Source organism: Sciurus vulgaris (assembly GCF_902686455.1).
Source record: "Sciurus vulgaris genome assembly, chromosome: 6".
NCBI lineage: Eukaryota > Metazoa > Chordata > Mammalia > Rodentia > Sciuridae > Sciurus > Sciurus vulgaris.
In genome coordinates, this window is record NC_136466.1 from 83,909,566 (window position 1) to 83,931,001 (window position 21,436).

Sequence of the window (21,436 nt, forward strand, 5' to 3'; positions counted from 1 at the left end):
AAATGGTGCAACCATTACAGAAAGCATTACAGAGATTCCTCAGAAAACTTGGAATGGAACCACCCTTTGACCCAGTTATCCCACTCCTTGGTTTATACCCAAAGGACTTAAAATCAATATACTACAGTGATGCAGCCACATCAATGTTTGTAGTAGCTCAATTCACCATAGCTAAAATATGAAACCAACCCAACCTAGATGCCCTTTAACAGACGCATAGATAAAGAAAATATGATATATATCATGGAATATTATTACTCAGCTTTAAAGAAAAATGAAAATATGGCTTGCTGGTAAATGTATGGGGTTAGAGAATATCATGCTAAGCAAAATAAGCCAAACCCAAAAAACCAAAGGCTAAATGTTTTCTCTGTTATGTGGATGCTAATTCACAGTAAGGGGACAGGGGATAGGGAAAAATAGTTACTTTATATTAGGTAGAGGGGATTGAAGGGAGGGGGAGGGGGAGGTAGAAAGGATAGTAGAGTGAAATAGACATTATTACCTCATGTACATATATGACTGCATGATTGATGTGATCCTACAATATAATGTATAATCAGAAAAATGAGAAATTACACTCCATTTATGTATAATCTATCAAAATGTATAAATGCATTCCACTGTCATGTACAATAAACTAGAATGCAAAAAAAACTTTAAAAAATAAAAACACAAGATAAATGTACTAAATTTATCTTCAATAATTGTACTTATTGAAATATTATCTTTAGTAATTGAAATAAATAAAAATAAAAACGCTATTTAAAATCCACCACATAAACCACATAAATGTTTATAACAGTCCAATTCACAATAGCTAAGGCTATGGAACCAACCTAGGTACCCTTTGACAGAGGAGTGGATAAATAAAATGTGGTATATATACACAGTGGAATATTGCTCAGCCATAAAGAAGAATGAAATTATGGTATTTGCTGGTAAATGGATGAAACGTAAGACTATCATGCTAACTGAAATAAGTCTATCCCAAAACACCAAAGGCCAAATGTTCTCTCGGTTACGTGAAGGCTAGCACACGATATGGGATGGGAAAGAATAGAAGTTCACTGGATTAGACAAGGGGAAATGAAAAGAAGCCGGGGATGGGAACATAAAAGAGAGTAGAATGAATTTGACATAACTTTCCTGTGTTCATGTAAGAATGCACAACCACATCATGTACAACCACAAGAATGCAATGCTTATCAAAATAAATTATACCCCATATATGTATGTCAAAATACACTCTACTGTCATGTATATTTAAAAGAATAAGTTAAAAATTTCCAAATAAAAATAAATAAATAAAATCCACCACATAAAAAGATAAAGGCAGGACAAAATGAATTGCAAAATATCTGATAATGAATGGATTGATAATCTTAACATAGTTTATAAATAGCTCTTGTGTACCAATATGTAAAACACCGATATTAATGTAGAAGTCACAAAAAAATGAAAAAATTTAAATACTCAATAAACACACTATAAAAACTGTTCAATCTAAACAGTAATTAAAGAAGAGTTATAGCTGAGTCACAGACTACTTATTCTGTCTACACATCATTTGAGCCATTAAATGTCCATACTAATTTTTTATTCTCACAGTTGTTTGAGATGGAAAGAAAAAATTTCCTTTATTTTCCAGATGAAAAAAACAAAGTCACAAAAGGGTCTTGTTTCAAGGCCAGTCTCACTTCAGAGCTGCTCTCTTAATCACCCCTTACTCTTATAAAAAGAAAAGGGAGAGTATCAAATGTTGTCCAGGCCAGGCCTCCACCAGCGAGGCCCAAAAGCCAATGCCCTGCTGCTCTTATTGCAGTCTTCAAGCTAAAACTGAAGGGTTTCCAAATCACTGAAGAAAAATTTAAAGAATACTTTGTGACACATGAAAATTTTTTAAAAGTTTAAATTTCAACATCCCTCGATAAAGTGTTGTCAATGTGTCGTAAATGGCTGCTTTTGTGCTATAACGGCAAAGTTGAATAGTTATAGCAGAGACCATGTGTGGCCTGCAAAGCCTAAAATATTTACCAGTTGCTCCTTTACAGAAAGTTTGCTGATTCTCCATATGGGGTATGGTAAATGGGGTTTTCTGCATTGTACATGGCAAGTGGCAATCAAATATAACACAAAGCAAGAACTGTATATACTTGTTGGCACAGTAATTCTAGTTTATCACAAAGAAATGCAAAATTCATAGATTATTTTATATTTAAAAAAAACACTGTAGCAGAGCTGGAGATTTAACTCAGAGTTATAGCACTTGCTTATTATGTGCAAGGCCCTGGATTCAATTCCCAATACAGCAAAATAATCAATCACTCAAAAATAAGCAGTGTAAACCCAGAATATGAGACTCCATGCGGTACAGTTAGGTCTGGGATTAGAAAGCATGAGGTCTATGCTTAAGCACTGAGCCAGTGTCTCGACTCCGCAGGGAATAAAAAAGCTTTCCAACTTTATAGGTAACACCCATTAAAAGTGGTATTCCTAAAGTCTTGTTGTTCTAACCTCAAAATTATTACTGTGAAATTTTTAACATATTTCTTTAAAAACACTTTTTTATGTTGAATCACATGAAATTGCCGATACGCAAATGTTTATGATACACTAATATCATGAAATCAAAATGCAGATGCAAATTAAACATACATTCCATCTCAAGTGCGGATGAACCCAAAATTGACAGTTTGCTTTCAGCAAACTAATATTTATCAAAAAGTTACTGTTGTTACTCAAATTGTATTTGTTTCATGGTTTGGTAGCCATTTAATTGACAAATGTTTTACTTTGTAACTGTGTAAGTGCTATTAACTAAGATATTTACTCCATGTTTGAATATATTTAACATTTTGACAAATGTAATTAAGTCAAATTTGAAATAAGGATGTTTTCCTTCAAAAGGGGATGGTACAATTCACAAGTGTGAGAAACATGTGTGTATATCTTGAATTGCATAAGCATTCTAGGACATAATTTGAGAAAAAGACCAATTGCTTTCCCTGGCTGGTCTCTCTCACAAGCATTGTGTTGGTGGACACAAGCTTGGGGACAAGGAATATAGCACTGGACAAAGACTTCATATTCAAAACAAGCAATTAATCTTTGTGAATCACAATTTTCTCTTCCGTAAGACAGCGGTGATGGTTTACATGGCAGAGCCATATAAAACATTAGGGGTACACTAGGTAAGGTACACATACAATATAATATCTAATATTTTCCAAGCAATTAACCATGTGCTAAGTTTTTCCTATGCATAAACACTTTTTATGTACTACCTCAAAGAATAATCACAACTAACATACTGTATGAAGTAGGCACCAACATATTTGCTTTTAAAATGAAAACAGTGAGGCATTAAGTCTCAGTAATCTATACAGATCATGGAGCTGCCAAGCGGCAGAAAGGGAGACTTGACCTAATTGCCGAATGCCAGAAGGAAACTGGCTTTATTTTCCACAAAACCCTCAATAAATGGGAGAAATTTTATTACATTACTGATGTCCCTAGTTCAACAGGTTGGGAACTAATATTTCTTCTTTTAAACACAGCCACAGACTTCTGGTACACCACAGCTACTGAGGGGATCTCAAAGCTATTTGGGGTTAGAACCTTTCCAGAATGCTTGCTTTCCAACTGGCACTGGGCTTCTCTCTATAAAATTTGGGGCCTAAAGAGCAAATTTGTTTCTGAAAGATTTAAAAATCCTAGCAGGCAACAGTGTAAACATCAATTTCCTCTCTTCTCAGAATTCTGAAGTTCCCTCCCCTGACTTTCCAGCCTCCTCCAGTGGAAATCTCCAGACTAAGCCAGGAAGTATACAGACAATAACTCTTAAGGGAAGCAGTCAGAAGCATCACCAAATTTGGTGGTCTATGGATGAAAAGCCATTTTGGCTAACAGGACAGAACTGGGGAGCTTAAGTCCTAGCAGGATTGGGATTTAAGACCAGGACCTCTTCCCTCCCATCTCCCTCTTTTTCCCTTCTTACAATAAAGCACTGATGACAAAGAATTTCAATTTCATTCCTATCAATAAATGGTATTTTCATTTTTTAAATTAATAAGAAAGTTTAACATAAATATAATTTTTAGAAATGGGGGAATAAAAGCTTATTAGGTAGTATAGTACCTACTGTGGCTTTTAAAATTTTTTTTATTTGTTCTAATTTGTTGTACCTATTGTGGTTTTGATATGAGGTTCCCCCAAAAGCTTATGTGGGAGACAATCAAGAAAATTTAGAGGTGAAATGATTGGGTTATGAGAGCTTTAATCTAATTAGTGCATTAATCCCCCAATAGGGATTAATTAAGTCAAAACTGTAAGCAAGTAGGGTGTGGCTGTAGGAGACAGTCACTGGGGGCATGCCTTTAGGATGTATATTTTGTCCCTGGTGAGCCAAGCTTAGTGTCTCTCTGCTTCCTGGTGGCCATGTTCTGAGCTGCTTTCCTTCACTACACTCTTCTGCCATGATGTTCTGCCTCACCTTGGGCCTAGAGCAATGGAGCTGGCTGTCTAAGCACTAAGAACTTTAAAACCAGGAGCCCCTCTTCTAAAACTGCTCTTCTCAGGTCTTTTGGTCATAGTGGAAAAAAAAAAAAAAAAAAAAAATTGACTAAAATTGAACCCAGTTAGCCCCAGGCTCTATCTCCTGGAATCAAGTATACATCTTACTAAAAAGTAAAGGTTTTAAATTGCTACAGGTCCTCCCTCCCTCAACTTCTTTGGAGAAAATTAAAAGGCCAGCAGTTTATAACTACCAAAGCCTCAACCAAAACTCTTTGGTTTTTTGGGGTTTTTTTTCCTGTGCAGTGGCAACCTTCCAATGGCTTCACTATACCAAGATATTTTATTATATGGACATGCTAAAATACTATGTTTGAAAGCAAGAATAAACTCCTGAGAACCAATACAAGTACTATTGCCTGGAAACAAACAAAAAATCTAGAGAGACACTATTAAAGTCATTTTTCACAAACTACAGAGAGTGTTTGGGGAAATTGTTAACTATTATTAAAACACAGGTATGAATCAAAGCAGATAGTAGTAAGAGTAGTCCTTACCATTACAGTAATCACAGAGGGAGTAGTTGCCTCCATTGTGTTTTGTCTTAGTCTATATGCTGGACTCCCTCCTGAGGGCACTGCATGAATGATCTCATTTATTCCCACACAACAAGCTGGTAGAGTGACCCAGGTCCCCCAAGCCAGATTCTATGGCTTTAGATCCTGGCTCAACCCCTTAGTACCTATGTGACCTTGGGAAAATTACTTTAACCTCTCTATGCCTCATTTTCCTTAATTGTAAATGAAACTAATAGTGGGCAATTGTGAGGATTAAGTGTGTTAAAAATATGTGACATGCTTAGAACAGTGCCTGGCACATAATATGTACCATAAAGGCTGGCTGTTACTAATTATTAGTGTTATTATTCAATCTCAGAGGTAAGAAAATCAAGGAATAGGGAGGCAAAATCACATGGCGAAAGTCACACAGCTGGTTAATGCTGGACATGGGTTTGAATCCAGGTGTACAACTCTAGAGTCCACATCTTTTCAACCACCTCAGAAAAAGTCCTCTGTAGTTTTCACATATGACTGTTTTTGTATTTCTATCTCAGGGAAAATGTAGGATATTCATCAAATATGACAACTGGTATCAACTGTGGTTATGACTGACTGCCACGGACCTGATGGCTACGCACCACAAGGTCCAAGACTTCTACTGGAGACTGAGATTGCACTAAATACCAGATGGTCCTAGGTATAGCTTGAAACTCATGTTCTAAGAGAAATAAAGAAAATGTATATGTGTATGTGTGGATGGATAGATAGATAGATAGATAGATAGATAGATATTTCACCTTAGAATAACAAAGGACAATTGTAAAAACAAAAATTTTTAAATTGTCTTTCCTGACACCAGGAACAAATATGTTCTATTTTAAATATTCTGCCTACATCTTCCCAGAGGTCCAAGAAACTCCATAATAAATCACCTTCTTCACCTCATTTATGGCTGATGTTATCAACCCTTCAGGCACTTTTGGAATTTGTGTTTAGAAGGGAAACTATTTATGACAAAAACTTTACCTAAAAGCAAGGAAGGATGATGAAGAGTAATATTTATTATTATTATAGCAAATATTTATTGCCCTGATCATTATGTTATCCTTTTTATATAACTCCTCATTCCTTTATAGTTTAAAAAAAAAAAAAGTGTTGTTTGGTTTGAAAGATTAAAATCAAAATGGTTATTCCCAAGGTAACAGCTACTTGATAGGATACCAAAAAGAAATTTATTTCTACAATAACAGTGAAATATGAAATTCATTGCTTGTTTTTAATTTTTTATAAAAAAAACAATAAGCAAGAATAATGTCTATGGCTGTTTTCCTTTAGTGAATATCTCCATGCAGCAGTAATAATGAAACAAAATTAAGAAAAGTATAGCAATTATAAACCTTCCATAGTACATAGCTATTGGAATGTTGGAAATGCACTAAGAAAGCTCTTCTGGTTGACAACAAAACAGCCACTTTTCAAGGTAAAGGTCAAGTATTCAATTTCTATTCACTAAATCTGAATGACTTCCTATAATAGCCTTCTCAGATGTGATCTATGTGCCAGTCTGTTAAAAATAAAAAAAAAAAAAAAGTTAAACTTTTAAACTGGTCAGCCAGGTACATAAGGAAATAGCACATCAGCTTCAGGTACCTTTCCAATGCCAAGAAGCTGTCCTAATGCCAGAATTAGAGGCCCTATGAAGATCAATTCATGCTTGCCAGGTAAAATGGGACTTCTTCCTGCCAAATCTGGATAAAATCCCACAAAAGAAGTGCTTATATATTCTCCAATATCAACAGATCAAAATATATCAAACTCTTTCTGCACTACCTAAAAATAACACAAAATAAAAACAAACTAAAAGTAACTGGTACAAAAGCACATAATAGTAATGAGATTTTTAAGTCTAAGAGAGGAATGAGATTTTATCAAATAAGGCAAGGGCCTCTTATAGCCATACACCTTCTGGGTGTTTGCAGAGATGGGTCAGTCTGTGTCAGATGATATTCTGTGGCCTTTCAGAAAGTCACAGAAAAGCACAGAAGGTTAAAAAAAAAAAAATTGAAGCAATAAAATAATTCAAATACAAAAAGTTACACCAATTATATAAAAGATTATATAACTAAGTACCCAAGTTGCATATTTTTCCACTGACATAAGTATAATAATTGAACATACTATTAAAATTTGGAAGAAAAATGAATAGGTTCTTTTGTTCTTTTTTTCTTGGCCAGACTTCTCTACTCTTTTATACCAATTTAAAATTAACACAACTTGCATAACTCTAAGTACATATGAACATTCAGAATCTTACATGTAATTTTTATCAAGTATTTCATTTATTTTGCTCTATATCATATATATCATATGCTGTATCATAGCTCTTTACCTAGTTTTTCTCCTCTGTGAATCACCGTAGTAATGGGGGACTACTTCACACAGAACTACTCATCATGCTTGCAATTACCTTTGTATGTACATTGCACCATGCTGATTTGGGTTAAATTGCGTCCCCAGAAAGATGTTCAAGTCTTAACTTGCAGCACCAGTGTAAATTGGGTCTTGGTTGATGACCAAGTTAAGAAGAGGTCAATTACAGTGAGCCATAATCCAATATGACTATATTACTTATAAGAAGGGGAAATTTGGACAAAGAGACAGAGATGCAGAGAAGAAAGACCATAATGGTGATGTGGAGAAACAGAGAGAAGGAATGCCCGAGACTGCCAGAGGCAAGAAAGAGGAATGGTACAAATTCTCTCTCACTGCCCTCGGAAGAAATTAAATGCAGTATGTAAATCTTGGATTTTGTATTAGTTTGTTTTATGGTGCTGTAACAGAAGTACCACAGACTAGGGCATTTACAAAGAAGAGAAATTTACTTCTCTTAGATCTGGAGGCTGGGAAGTCCAATAGCAAAGTGCCTTCTTGCTGCACCATCCCATGGTGGAAAGTGAGTGGACAAGAGAGGGCTGGAGAAAGTAAGGGACTGAACTCACAGCCTCAAACTCTTCTCTAACTGGCAGTCCTGGTGGCTATCAGGACTTAAGCACTTCCATGAGGCTCCACCTCCTTGAGGTCCCACCTCCCAACACTACTGTACAGTGCTTTGTTTCCAACACATGCTCTTTGGAGGACACTCTCAAACCACAGCTGACTTCTAGACTCCAGAACTATGAGACAATACATTTCAGTTGTTTAAGCCACACAGTTTGTAGTACTTTGTTCCAGCAGCCTCAGGAAACTAATATGTGCTGCAGATGGAGTTGACCGAAGCTTGCATAGTGCGGCTGGAAGCACCAGATGCGCCACAGAATTCCTGCGGCACACATATGGCTCCACACTGTCAGAAGAGGTGTGAAAACCTTGCAGGTCAAATGGGGATAGGAAATATGCTCTCTAAAATATTAAAAACAATGTTTGAATTTGCTTAAAACACATTCTACATGTTGTACTTCACTCCTCCCAGCATACTGGGAATGTAAAAGAGGAGGATTATTAGCTTCATTTTATCAAAAAGGAACATGATTCTCGGAGAATTGAATGTTTGCCCAATGTCCATTTTTTCTCCCCAGGGAATGATACTGCCTTGTTTTGGTCAGCTCTTCACTACTGTGACCAAAAGACCTGACAAGAATAATGTACAGGAGAAAAAGTTCATTTAGGACTCACAGTTTCAGGAGTCTCAGTGCATAGATGGCCAACTTCATTGCTCTTGGCCCAAGGTGAGACCAAACATCAAGGCAGAGGGTACAATAAAGCAAAGTAGTCCATGACATAACAATTCTGAAGCAGAGAAAGTACCACTCCCAGGGACAAAACATATACCCCAGAGGTATGCCCTCAATGACCCACTCCTCCAGGCACACCCTACTTGCACAGTTACCATCTAGTTAATTTCTATTAGGGGATTAATGTACTGATTAGGTGAAGGCTAACAAAACTCCTTCATTTCACCTCTAAATCTTGCATCGTCTCACACATGGGCTTTTGGAGGACACCTCATATCTAAACCGTAACATCCCTAATATGACATGTCGGACATGTGGAACACTTGATCTAAAGGAAAACCTTGTATTGCTTCTGCAATATGTAATATTGCAATATGTAATATGTAAGGAGAAAGTCTTTGAAATTCCTAATCTGCATTAAGAATAGACTGTTCTCCATCCCCATCCTGAAAGCCAGCTATCTATCTTGGAAAAGAATACCAAGGGATATAACCATACCTGGACCAACTTCCATTATAAGGTAATGTCTGTCCTTTGAACTCATTCAAATTCCAAAGAGACTACCTACATTCATTTCCTTAATAATCATTTGTAAGCCTTCAAAATTTATGCCTGTATTCCCTCTTCTCTCTCCCATGTAGAAAAGGAGGTGAATAACTTTCTGAATAATTTTGGGCCAGTGGGTGATCGCATGCCTGCAGTTATACCCCATGCTATGCCTTTTCCCCTGTCGCGCAATAATAAATTTGTAAGCCTTCTCTCCTATTTAACCTTTGTCAGTTTATTCCAGCAAACCTTCAGAGAGTGGAGGTGAATTTTCCCTTCAATCCTCTATCTACATGGCAAAGCGATGCCAAATCTTTTCTAGGAAGAGAGAATATACTCATAAATATTTTAACTTGAAACACTGGTGGCACCTTAAAAGTAGTGCCTCTTCAAGTGGCTCAAAGAAGAAAGACAAAAATAATATCACAGACTGAGTAGGCTGTGGGGCTCAACGATTATGGTAAGATGGAATACATCAGAAGAAATTGGTAGAAAAAGCAACCTATAACTTGTGACACCAAGTCTCAAAGGAAGCGATGGAAATAGACTGTAGAAAGAAAAGAGGCTCCATGATGAGTAAATGCAACGCCAAGGAGAAAAAGAATAAATCATAAGGAAGTCAAAACAAACACTGCAGGAAGAACTTCACTCAGTTTACTGCAAAAGTTGAGGAAGGGTCGTAATGGGAAATGGGATTGAAAGAGATTGGGGCCCTTTAATTGCACTGACAACAAGTCGTCGTGGACAGGATGGAAATGTAGTTCTCACTGAGTTCTTGAGCAGGGTGTGATATGATAAAGGAGTTTATTCTAGCAGTTACATTAAAACCACCTGAGTGGCAGAACAACATGGTATTGGGGCTGGTGCAGTATGTGGCTCAGGAAAAAGTACTTAGGACTGAAGAGACAATGACTCTATTTAGAAGTGTTCAGTTTCAACTACTGGCAAGACATCTTTGATACCTTTTTCCCCCTCAATCCCATATTTCTATACACCTGGGCCTTCACAGTAGTCTTTGGCTGATGGCAGAGTCCCTCTTGTACCAGCCTGGACATCTTGTATTTGTTCCCTCTGTGAGGCAGAGGCTCTTTGCATGGTTAGTTCCCCTACATAATTTAGATCTTAGCTCAAATACTACCTCTTCAGAAATGTCTCTTTTGATTATCCTGAGAAGGCCCTCCCTTGCCATTTTCCATTCCATTATACTGCTGCATTTTTCTTTCTTTATAGGACTTATTATTACCCCAAACTATATTTTAATGATTATCTGTCACTCCTATGAATGCATAAATTCAAGAATACAAAGATCTTATATATCTTGTTCACAGTTTTATTCCCAGAGCCACGCACGGAGCTCTGCATTAAGTAGGAACTCACTAAAATGTTTGTTCAATGAATAAAAACATCCCATCCTACTCCCAAGTTCAAGTGATATTATACTCAAATCATTTTTGAGCCATCTTCAGTAGCTGTTTTTCAATATGCACCATCAGTACATGCCATCTTTTCCTCTTGGATTAATGTAGCAGCCACCCAACCTCTTCCCACTAACATTCAGGCACCCTTCCAATTTATTCCTCCACAAACAACCTCATCAAACATAAATCACATCAAGTCACCAGCATTATCTATTGTTGTCAGAACGAAAACTAAATTCTTAACATGGACAACAAGACCCTGCATGGACTGGCCTCAGCCTAGGTGCAGCCTTATCTAACTCAACTCTCCTTTTGATTCTCCTCAGTTAGTTGATTTGAACTTCTTCCTTTCTGTAACAGGTCCTTTGCATAAAGGATAGTGACCTCTGCTTTCTGGAAGACTCTTCGTCCTACCCTCTCTCATATTCTTCTACTCGCACTTCAGGTATTCATCAAATGTCACTTTTTTCGGTTTCTATCATGCAAACTCATGCAATCAAATTGCTGTATTTTACAGCATTTACCTTTGTTTGCAACTATGTAGTTACCAGTGATTGTTATTGTTGTGTCTAATTAGTGAGTGTCTTCTTCATGGACTCTTCACTCCAGGATAGCACAGCCCATGAACTTTTTACTCACTATCACATCTTTAGAATCAAGCATCGTGATTCCCAGTGGGAATGTAGCTTAGTGGTAGAACACTTGCCAAGCATGTGTGCAAGGGCCTGGGTTTGATCCCCAGGATTAAAAAAAAAAAAAAATAGAGGTTCACACATTGCTGCCATTGAATAAATATTTGTTGACTAAATGAAAGAAGATACTTTACTGGAAACCAAAATGCTAGAAATCAATGTCAATGTCAAATACACAGATATAAAAACTTTCTGCAAATACTGAAGTAAAGTTGAAGGCAAAGACATTAGTGACAATCTATTATATGACAATGAGTTACTACCAAAAAAAAAAAAAAAAAAAAAAAAAAGGAGAGATGGGAAGCCCAGGACAATGCAAGCTTTGGAATAGCCCTGACTATTGACTGGAAAATAATGGGCCTAAGAGAATCTGTTTCATTAAGGAACTAGACAAGAACCAGTTCAAACAATTTAATTATGACTTAGGTAGTGACAGTAACTAGGTGAAAGGTTACATTTACATATCCTATTCACAGCTCCTTAACTCATCAGTCTGCTCTGGAAACATTTATCTATCCAGAGAAACCATCCAAACTTTCCTCTCCTTAGCATTTTCCATTATAAAAAAAAAAAAAAAAAAAAAAAAAAAAAAAATCTCCCAAAAGTCCTTAGTTCCCTGGAAAATGTTTTAAAGACATTTCACTGTGGTCGATTAGGCATACAGTAATAGCTAAGTGAGGCAAGGGCCATGGAGAAAATGGCATATAATAGAAAGAACCCAGTTTGCTCCTGATTAAAGTTACTCATGTGCAGCTTGAGAAAATGTACACGCTAAAAAGTTCTGAACACTACATGGGTTAAAGGACAAGACCTGATTTTTTTAACCTCCATTGTTACTGCTTCATTCCCAAAACATTAGAACCTATATAATTCTAAATTCTCTGGGGGGAAAGAAAGAGCTTATTAGTTTGCTTTTATTTCCTTATTTTTCGCTTCTTTTAAAATGAGATGGAACACTGATGAGTGTGGAAAAAAAAATCTGTTTTCTTTCATTTGAACTCATCAGTGACTCATGCAATAAACAGCAAGTCTCCTGGTTTTATTTTTGAGAAGGGCACCAACAGTTTCAACAGCATACTCCAGTTTTACTGGAATCAGTTTTCCAAAGATGACTTACTTATCACGCCCTGCCTGAGAAAGGAGAGCATGGAGCTGGTGAAAATTCTGATCTTCAAAAATACAACAATGAGTATTTCCAATTTCATGCTGTTTATATGACAAGAATGGAGGCACAAGGAAATACAAGCCTAGAGCACCGATAAGAACTGTGTCTAACAAAACAGAAAGGAAAAATGAAAGCACATTGAACAACTCACTGGAAAGATTTGGGGGGTTCGAAGGGGGGTTGTAGGTGAAATAACAGGCCTTTACCATCCCTACAAAAATTAGCTTTCAAAATTCACAATGGAAAAAGAATACATTTAATAAGGCAGCATTTAAAATCTAAATGAAGTGAAATCTCACTAATTAACAAATGCTGGCTTTATGCAAAGAGTCTACATCGGTACAAACCCTATTAGCACATGACCTCTACTCTTCCCAAATATACTGAAATTTGAGGATTATCTCTGAAAATAAGGATCTGTTGACATAACAACTGAACAAGAAGTTCATTTGTAACCTCCACCAGTTTTCTTTAAACACTACAGAAGCCTCCAGTTACATGCAAACAGTTATCATGCTACTTCAAAATTAACTTATCTCTTTATAAAGGTTCCCCTCAAGAGTTCCAAAAGGTTTCAGACAGCCTAAGCAGATTCTGGGTTATGTACGTAAGTGCTTAAAAAAATAAGCTCAACTTCTATCATCTAAAACTCAGATTTTTGGAAGTTTTAATTAGTCTTCATATAAATAAAACTTCACTGAAGTAAGTACTATTTAAAAGTAAACTTTTTTTTTGCATAGGTAAATGAAATCCCCAATATCTGAAATTTATGATAGGGCAGTTTTAGGCATGGAGATAGCAGGTGGTGGCAGGATTCTTTCATAAGGTCCTCAGCTGTCACTTCTGCGTATTTCTACCATAATCCTTTGTTTTGTTTGTGTTGTACCTGACTAGAAGTCCACGGCACGCTCAGTGCAGGTAAAAACTGTCTTTCCTGGTTTCAGCTGGGCTCTCATTCTTTGTGCTTTCATTTCCCAGTGCATGGTCCATGCCCTCACAATAATGAGCTTCCCTCATCTGTAAAGGGACATGGATGGGCTGCTTTTGTTTCTTGGCATTTCCTAACAACTCTGCTGTGTCATTTAAAGTTAGGCTTTAAAATAGTACATCTTTAATTTTCTGAGTCCAGTTCCCTTCTTTCTTGATGCTGTCCTCTTACACTCCCTAAATAAAAGCCATCTGGGAATCTTGTTCCTGTCTTACCTTCTTTATGTGAGTCCAGGCCAGAAAAGCTCAGGTGCAGCATACTCTGCCTGGGTGCCATTGGACTGGCTATGTTCTAGAACCTCACTACTAATATGAGACCCTTATCCTTTTGTGTTTGGGATAGCTAGTTGATGAAGCTCAAGACAGTGTTCAGAAATTCAAACTCCTTTCTGCACATATTCTAATCTCAGTCTCATGGTTTTGAGTAGCATCATACATATGTGGAACTTCTGTTGCTACACGTCCTCAAATTGACATTGTAGAGAAATCTGTACCTTCTCCCCAAAACTATATATATAATACCCAAATTGAAATATTTCCTCTATTTAGAGGAGCACTTGTGAATCTTAACATGAAGACTAGCACTATGCTTATGTTGTCAAAAGTCAACAACTTGTATTGCCTCTGTTCACCCATCAACACACAAAAAAATCTAAAGCTCTAAATAAACAATATTCAATAGAACTTTCTGCAATAACAGAAATGTTCTCTGTCTATTCTACCCAGTGCAGTAACCACTCAACACATGTGGCTATTAGGCAGTTGAAACCTGGTGGTACAACTGAGCAACTGACATTTTAAAATTTTATTACATTTTATTTAATTTAAATTTAAACAGACAATGTGGCTAGAGGCTCCTGAAACCTGTTAAGGATTTAAGGTTTTATCCTACTTGCAAGCCAATAAATTAGCATGCCACAGCTTCACAGACGTTGGGAGAAGACAAAAGTTTCTGGGATCAGAGACAAAAGACTATGTTACTCATAAAAATAACAGTAATAGGAATAGCAGCATAGCTGTGCCAATTCCCTGACACACCCAATTCTCACAGTATGATGTGAAGGGACAGGTGACACCTATATACTAAATAATTTGAACCCTGAGTTTATGGTATCTGTATCTTTTATACTGGATAATATGCCTAGCTGCCTTTTTCTCCAAAGGAGAGGGGGGAAAAAAAAGACTTCTATCTTCCAAGGCTAGTTAACATCTAAATGGCCTTGAGAAGAAAGTCTACAATAAAAGCAATTCCTTTGTTCATAAGACATACACAAATCTAAGTGACTAATGGAGAGTGGTCTCCAACAGTGTACACCCCTGAAATCTACCCATCTCTCTCCATCTTGCTTGAATACCCTGCTTGTAATATAGTTAATTCTTGCTAGGACTTCTGCAAATTTCCCAATGCTTCATCTATTTCCTCCTCTCAGGCATTGTTTATACAGTAGCCAGAACTTATCACGAGATATAAATCTGACTGTGGCACTCCTGTTTCAATCTTTGATGTCATCTACTGTCCTTTCTATGTCACACATTGCCCACCTCAGCAAGTCCAACAAGTCCCTGAATGATGTAATGCTGCCTCTATCTGTAGACACTTCCCTTATTTGTCCTTCTAAGATTCATACCTTTAGTCACATTAAACTTTTACTTCCTTAAAGGCAGAGATAATAAAATGGTGGCCCTGGACTGAAATTCAACTACTAATTTGTCTGGTTTGGTTCGCATAATAGTTTAAAAAGCATTTGGGCCATTTCACATTTTGGGAGATTCATAATTATAAAATGTGAATTTTAAGCTCCTCTTTTAAAATCTGGGCATCTGGCAACACTTGGCCTACATCCCAACCTGACAACACTTGGCTAAAGATGAGTATCTACTGTTCCTTTTAAACAAAATCTGGATTCTTCAGGTTGCCATACATCTCCCTTCTGTTCCCCCCCCCTTTTTTAATGTATTCTTTTATATTATTCACCTGATTTCTAATCTAATGTCCCCTTGATCTAGATGGTACACTCTTTCAACCCTCCAAATTCTTGAGGTGCTTCAAGTCTTAGTGGATTCATATCCTGTGGGATTGTTTTTCTTGACCACTGACCACCAACAACCAAACCAGGATGAGATGATTAAGGTATTATGCTCACCCGCCAAGGTCCCTAATATCCCCCATGTCTTCTGTGATTCCCTACACTATCCCTATTGTGGCACAGATAACACAGTTTTATGAAAATGCTAATAAATAGGTATCTGTTTCTAGACTTTTAGTTCATTAAGTGTCTCAGACATCACTATGTGCTAGTGCTTAGTAAAGAGTCAAACACACAGAACTCAATAAACACTTAGTGGTTTTGCTGCTGTTATTATTGGGTTTGGGCAGTACTGGGGACTAAACCCAGGATGGTACTGGGGAACAAAATCAGGACCCTGAACATGCTAGAGAAGTGATCTATATTCACCTTTTTAAAAGCTTTATTTTGAGATAGGGTCTCACTAAATTGCCCACATTGACCTCAAACTTGTGATCTTCCTGGCTCAGCCCCTAATAGCTAGGATTACAGATGAGTGCCACCATATCTGGCTTCAATAAACACTTGTTCAATAAATAATGGACACAAATTGGCTGAAGAAGGGCTACTTCAAATTATTTGGAAATGTGTAAGTTTGTACATTTTTAAATATTATATATTTTCAAAATTTGGGCCTATGAAATACCATTACCCCACTCCCCTGTGTAGTACAGCAGCATCAATGCACAAGAAAACAGGCAGTGAGCTAAGCACTTCTCATGGACTAGTTCACTTAATCCCTACAACAGTCCTTTAAGGCAATTACTTCCATTATTCTTATTTGGGAGATGAGAAAACTGAGGAACCCAAAGAAAATTATTAACCATATACAATTTAAAAATGGAGATTTTTTTTAATGTGACCCGGAAGAAATAAAGTCACACAATATAAGGGTAAACCACAGAACGATTTTATCAATCGACTGGAATTATAATCCTACTCCTGCCACCAACTAGCTGTTCAACCTTGCATAAGATAAAGGTCCACAACAGTACAGTAAATAGTAAGAGATACTAGATGACTAAAATTTCTCCCAGGAGACCTGAGAGCACTGACACTACCAACAACTTCATTCACAGTCTATTTTTTAAGATATTTTTATGCACTTTTAACAATTAGTTCTTCCCTAAAAGAGTTAAAGAGGTGAAGAAAGTTCTTATGTAAAATGAAGTTCTCTGGCTCAACAGTCACAACTATTATACCAAATCACAGTTTCCAGGGCAGTGACGTTCTGCAAATAGAAAAACAAAGGTATCGTACAGTAGGGCCAAGTGTAAAGTTATCACTATCTCCCTCAGGCTGCCCCTCAGCCTGCCATGCCTGACTGTGTGTGCTTGCTCAAAGCTATCAAAAGTTCAGTGGTACATAAACCCTAAGAAACTCAACAAAGCCAGTAGGTGAAAACATCAGAAATGTCATGTGAAAGACAACCTAGCTGGGAAGGAAAGAACCCTGGTCAATCTTTTCCAGGTGGAATTCTTGCTCATCCTTTGCCCTAAGCCAAATAAAAAAGAAATGGTTTTAAAAACAAAACTTTCACTACTGTGTCTTAATTTTTTAGGTCACACTCACAGAGTCAACTTAACATCCATTAGGCACTTAGGTGTTCAAGTTCCAGCCAATTAAAAATTTTATTCAGGAAAAAGGAAGGAGGGGATAAAACAAACAAAAATTTTACAAATAACCTCCAAATACTTTTCTAGGCATTAAAATTTCCTTTCCCAAAAAGCTAAGGAAAAATTGCATGTGGGTCCCATAAATTTATTGATTTGTTTAATGAATTCAGGGTTGAAATTACCACAGCATTTAATATTTGATGACCACAGAATGAATATATATATATATAATATATATATATATGAGATGATGCTTTTCCAAGCTTGTACTCTAAAAAAAAAAAAAGAATTTTATTTCCAAGTGTACCTTTATTTGATGAAGTAGAAGCATTTGAAATTTTCTTCTAGAAAATACCTCCCATACAGTGGAATGAGACCTTCATTACCCTATATACATGTATGATTACACTGTATCCATGTACAGCCAGAGGAATGAGAAGGTGTGCTCCATTTGTGTACAATGTGTCAAAATGCATTCTACTGTCATGTATAACTAATTAGAACAAATTAAAAAGAAAAGAAAAGAAAATGCCTCCCACATATTATTAATATGTGGCTGGGAATGCAGCTCAGTGGTAAAGTGGTAGAAAAAATAAAGCACCTCCTTAGGAAATCTGATATTTGCTCCAATCTACCAAGCAGATTCACCAAATTATGATCTAAAAAGTGCTTTATAGAATGCATTCTTAGCATTCTATTTGCCATATAGTTATTAGAATATGTTTGCTTTTCACATAAAATATAAAACAATGTTTCCAAATTAGATTGAAGGCCCTTTAGGGCAAGGATCACATTCCATAATTTTTCTATCTGTAAAGCACACAGCAAAATGCCTTGTACAATATAGGAACTCATGAGATTGTTTATTAAATTAGAAATGCATAAACGACAGAACTTGGTCATTTAATACCAAGTCTAAAGATGATATTCTCAGGCCATCTTGCTTTTCAATGTTTCTTGCGCCCATAATTAACTGAAACTTGACGCAGGATACATCATACTTAGTTTGAGCTGTCTGAAATCATTTTATGAACAGGAAAGTCTTCTTCCAGAATTATGAACACTAACAGTAAATTTAAATCTGGGACACATAGGACATAGTAAAGAACAAAGTATCTGAAACGAAGTTCTTATTTCCAAGTACTGAGACCAATAAGATCTTCCTGCTATTTAAATTTCTAAGACCATATAAGTATAAGATGTATAAGCTTTGTACATAGGGTTTGGTGAGAAAGGGACGATTTCAAATCTGAACGCTTAAGATCAACTTCAGGAACATCTGTCTTTTAGCCCGACAGAGGCACTGGCCAAAACATCAAGAGAAACATAATCACATCTCAGCCAAACCACCTGAACTCAGAATTAGGACACAGTATCAGCCAGCATGCAGTTTCAGCAGACAAAAGACCTTGGATCAAAAAACATATAATAACCCTAAATCGTCCCAGTGAATCTCTACAAGGGACCTCAGGCGCGGGCAGAGTAGATGCGCATGTTACACTTAAGTTCCGAAGCACAGGGTCACAGGCCACACAGACGGAAGATAACTGAAGCCAGTCTTAACTAGAATCTGAAGTGGCGGGTACTTTCCACTCTGCCTCAGCGATCGCCCTTCTTCAGTGTATTGCACATACTCTTAAGGTGGAGAAATCGCAGGAAGAGCAGAGCTGGGCGGGCACAGCAAAGAGGACAGGGAATTTCCACGCTTCCCGGCACTCGCCGGTACTCCAGCACCCCAGGTCGCTTCTCTAGGCTGCTGCTCTCTACCTGCGCGACGGCCCCTACCGGACCCTACCGGCCCCAAACTAGTCTCAAGGGCGGGCCAGAAAGACTGGGGGCTTTCCCGCTGTCGCGGAGAGTTGTCCAAACTGGGGATAGAAAAAGCATAGGGTGAGGACACAAGGAGAAGTGCGAAGGTGAGAAGGACGGTAGGGGAGGGTGATCCCTCACACACCGGCCAGGGAACTAGTGGTGCTGACGGATGGTCAGAGAGAGGTTTGGGGAATGCGTGGAGGCTCGGTCGACGCTGGATCCCCCGACCCGGTAGCCCCGGAGGAAATCGACTACAGCCTCGGGCGCCAGGAGGCGGAGGCAACTGAAGCAGCAGGATGTTCGTCCCAGGCCCAGCATCTGCCCAACTTCCCGCACCCGCTTCCGCGCTCCCACCCTCATCCTTGCCCTGTCCGCCCCGCGGCGGCGGCAGCACCAACCTGCGCGACCGCGGGGTCGGTGCGGGACGGAAGCCGGAGCCTGCGGGCGGCGGAGCGGCAGGCGGAGTTAGTTGGAGGCTCCGGGTCTCTGGGCGGGGACAGCCGAGCACGCGGCGACCGCGGCGGTGGCGGGCACTCCCTCCTCCCGGCGCGCGCGGGGCCCACCCCGGCCCGCTGCTCGCCCTCGACTCCGGGGCAGCTCCGGGTCCCTCCCCCGGGGCGGCTCCGGTCCCGCCCCGCCCCGCGCCCGCAGCTCGGCTCCGCCTCTACCCCTCTGCGCGCGGGGCCCGCGGGCTGGGGAACAGCCCAGAGGAGTCCGCCCGCGGCTCGCGCAGCTTGCCAGGGAGCCGGACGCCCTGTGTGTTTGGATTCACGTGCCGGCAGGAGGTGGCCACGAGCTGGAACCCTAGCCCCAGGGCCCCAGGGAAGAGAGTGAAGGCCCGGCCTGAAAGTCTCTCTTTGACCCGCTCGAGTCACTGTCCCTAAAAGCGGCCCTGTGAGGTAGCCACGTCAGCTGCCGGGAGAGAGGCCGAGGAAAATGTCCGGCTCTCCCTTCGCTCTGCTCCGGGTCAGGAGGACGTTTCCCGAGGGAACCAAGGACCCTCCCCACGGGCTCTGGCTCCGAACTGGGGCTCCGCCAAAGAGTACGCGGAACTGGCAGTTCAGACTCCGGGTCTGAACCCTTAGAAGAGATGGATTTTCTATACACACCACCTCCTGTAGCTGTGTCCCCGGATCCAGGCCACCTCGCTTAGGTCTACGCAGTGCTTCCCTGCCTGTACCAAAGGGCCGGGAGGGCAGAGGTGCTTTCCTAGCTTGGCTTCCCACCTCCATCTGCACATCCCTTTCTGAAAAACCTTGACCCGGAAAAGTGCCCAAATCGCACACACAATCCCCTCTACCCCTAAACTGGGAACATGGAAACCAGGCCAACTCCAACCCGCTGCAGAAGAAAGCAGGAGTGGGGAGGTCCAGCCTGAAGGTTTTATAGCCTAGAGACTTGATAATGTGCCTTACTGACAACCACCCCAGTCCCCGCCACACACACACACACACACACACACACACATTGATATGCATTTAATTGTGGGCAGGTATTTGCCTCTCCCCTTCTGCAGGTAGGTAACTACTTGAGTGTTCATCGCGCCTCTTCCCTCCCCAGTGCCAGCCGCTTTCTCCCAGAGTTTTTTATCCTCCCTTTCCCCAAGCTCTCCCATGCCATCTGCATGCTGTGCAGGGCTGGGGGAGGCTGGGAAGAGGGACACTGATGAAGATGAGGATGAAGCCAGTGTTGGAGGAGAAGCAAGGAAAGTGCCAACTTAAGAAGGATAGCTAGGGGGAAAGAGGTGGATTCCTCAAACAATGCGGAAGTTCCGGAAAGAAAATCCATTATCTCCACTGGGAAACCACCCATTCTTGCAGGGGAAAATCTGGACTGCCTCCCAACAGAATTTCCAGGAGATGTGCGGAGGCAAGAATAAACTAGTGGGGCCTACAACAGGCCTCCTGGAGCTCCACTTCTCAGCCTAAATTCCAAGACGGGTTGAGGACCCCAGGCTCATAGCCAGCGATGAGAAATTCATTCTGGAAACAAGGTCAGGAAAGCTGCAAGAAGGCACAGAGCTGGTTCAGTTACCCGACCCCAGGACTGTGCTTCAGCTTTAGGTATCTCCAAATCACTTTTTCCTTCCCACTGGCCTGAATTATAAAAGAAAACCAACACTTGAAACTCTCCCTTAAATTTGAAGTTATGGGTTAATCATTAAGGGTATCACCATTACTAAATTTGCATGCGTTTATCTCCTATTAAAAAATTAAGTCATTTTTTGGTGACAGGATAAAATATGGATGGGAAGAAGTTCCTTGCTGTTGATTTGTTGCTTTTCAAGTTCAATTCAATGCATTGTGGTTTCAAGATAATTTTCCTATT

At 39.3% G+C, this 21,436-nt stretch overlaps 1 protein-coding gene across 13 annotated transcripts in view; it reads right to left on the reverse strand.

Moving 5' to 3' along the window:
• PAM (peptidylglycine alpha-amidating monooxygenase) overlaps positions 1-19,702 on the reverse strand; it is a 290,803-nt gene extending 271,101 nt beyond the window's left edge. For 7 of the 13 annotated variants that reach the window (XM_079145860.1, XM_079145857.1, XM_079145866.1 and 4 more), the window contains exon 1: positions 19,507-19,701. The gene's annotated coding sequence lies outside the window, so the exon portion shown is untranslated. Of the gene's footprint in view, positions 1-19,506 lie in introns of all 13 variants that reach the window. The other 6 variants (XM_079145859.1, XM_079145858.1, XM_079145856.1 and 3 more) reach the window with 2 other exon arrangements.
• Positions 19,703-21,436: the final 1,734 nt, after the last annotated feature.